Below are 2,018 nucleotides of genomic sequence, written 5' to 3'. Positions count from 1 at the left end.
TGATTGGGACGCGGCCGGCTGCAGAGGGTGGTGTTGTTCTGATTGGGACGTGACCAACTGCAGAGGGTGGTGTTCTGATTGGGACGTGGCCGGCTGCAAAGGGTGGTTCAGATTGGGACGCGGCCGGCTGCAGAGGGTGGTGTTCTGATTGGGACACGGCCGGCTGCAGAGGGTGGTGTTGTTCTGATTGGGATGCAGCCGGCTGCAGAGGGTGGTGTTGTTCTGATTGGGACGCGGCCGGCTGCAGAGGGTGGTGTTCTGATTGGGACGCGGCCGGCTGCAGAGGGTGGTGTTCTGATTGGGACGGCTGGCTGCAGAGGGTGGTTCAGATTGGGATGCGGCCGGCTGCAGAGGGTGTTCTGATTGGGACGCGGCCGGCTGCAGAGGGTGGTTCTGATTGGGATGCGGCCGGCTGCAGAGGGCGGTGTTCAGAACGGGACGCGGCCGGCCTCCGTCAGCTGACGCGCCGCTCCTGCCGCCGACATCTTACCTCCGAACGGCGGAGCTGCGGAGTCCGTCTGACGGTCGGTGCGTCCTGCTGAAGAGACGAGGGTGCCGCTGGGACCGAGGGAGGCGGCTCGGGGACACAGCAGCGGTGCACGGAGCGGGTGAGGACACGGAGGGGACATGAGACCGGCCTGAAGACAGTCGGTGTGTCCGTCTGTCTGCGCTGCAGCGGCGGACTGACCGTCAGACCGCTGCGGTAACGTTAGCAGCTAACGGCTAACGGCTTAGAACTCTGTTCAAAATAACTTATGATTTCAGAAAAATGCTGATTTTTAGGCCCGGTTTGTCGGCTGTGAAATAAAATCTGACGTCTGTGGAGTCTAAAGAACCCATCCTTCGCTTCGGCTCACAACAAAATCGGCTGCATAAATATGTTTTGTGCGTTTTAGTATTTTTGAACGTTGTGTTTAAAAGGACCGAAACCTGCGTGACTGGGCGGTAACTGCAGCCGCCGCGATTCAATCCTGACCGAGAAATCCAAATGGTACCGAAACAAACGGCGGTCTTTTTCCTCCTTTAAGGGCGAAACACCCGGCAGTGTCTCCCGGTACCGACTGAAAAAATATCTCCAGAGAATAAAGGTGTAGTTTAGAAAAAGTGAATGAATTTATTTAAAATCCTAGGATTTTTAACGCAGTTCGGGGAGCAGAACCTGCAGTGTCATTCTTTTCCTGTTTTATTTTGTTTGTTTGTTTTTATCACCACTAACATAATCTAATCAGTTGTTCTGTTTTTATTTTCTAATTTAAGATAAAACGTTACAACAATAATTCTGATTTGTTTCCGGAGGCGACATTTTTCTTCAGAGGCCAAAAAATCCACAAAACCCGCAGATGAAAATCTTTAAATTAAGATTTATTTATCAGACAAGATTTAAGAGCTGATTTTTATTGATATTTTTCTCCCACAGCAGCTAAAATAATCACCAAATAAAATAAACCAGGAAACGCGTTCAAAATTAAAGAAATTACAAATAAAAAAACTATTGACATTTATTCCTGTTTACACTTTGTGTTTTATCATGTTCTTATAAACGCATTTTAATTTCAGTGATATAAATAATTTTTTTCATTCATTTCTGGTTTTATCTTTGTTTTATTTATTCCCTGATTGAAGGATGGCTCGTCTGACACCTGAGAGCAGAAATATAAACTTCTGTTTCTTCACGTTGACACAAAGTGACTTTGATCGTAGAGATTTAAAACAAACACAATCAAATGATAATTAGTCTTTAAATATTTACCTCCTGTGGTGGTGTCGGTTTAAACATCCTAACGAGCTCTGATCTCATCTCCACACAGCTGAAATTAAAGTTTCCTCCTGAAAATTAGTTCTGAACCAACCTGCTGGTTAGTTTAGACGACGGGTGAGTTAATTCAGCATAAATAACTTATTTAACTTCATCAGAAATCTAAACTTCTGTCAGTGAATAAATAAAACCCGCTGGTTTTGTCTCCCAGCTGCATCCAGGGATTTTAGTTTGAATAAACCTCTGACAGCCGTGACGAGAC

General features: G+C 46.4%; 1 long non-coding RNA gene across 2 annotated transcripts in view; it reads left to right on the top strand.

The window, feature by feature from the left end:
- Positions 1-346: 346 nt before the first annotated feature.
- Positions 347-2,018, top strand: part of LOC119616685 — a 3,485-nt gene continuing 1,813 nt past the window's right edge. For both annotated transcript variants that reach the window (XR_005232663.1, XR_005232665.1), the window contains exon 1: positions 347-608. This is a non-coding gene — a long non-coding RNA (uncharacterized LOC119616685). The remainder of the gene's footprint in view (positions 609-2,018) is intronic.

Source organism: Kryptolebias marmoratus, linkage group LG2 (assembly GCF_001649575.2).
Source record: "Kryptolebias marmoratus isolate JLee-2015 linkage group LG2, ASM164957v2, whole genome shotgun sequence".
Taxonomy (NCBI): Eukaryota; Metazoa; Chordata; class Actinopteri; order Cyprinodontiformes; family Rivulidae; genus Kryptolebias; species Kryptolebias marmoratus.
This window is presented reverse-complemented; position numbering and strand designations above follow the sequence as displayed.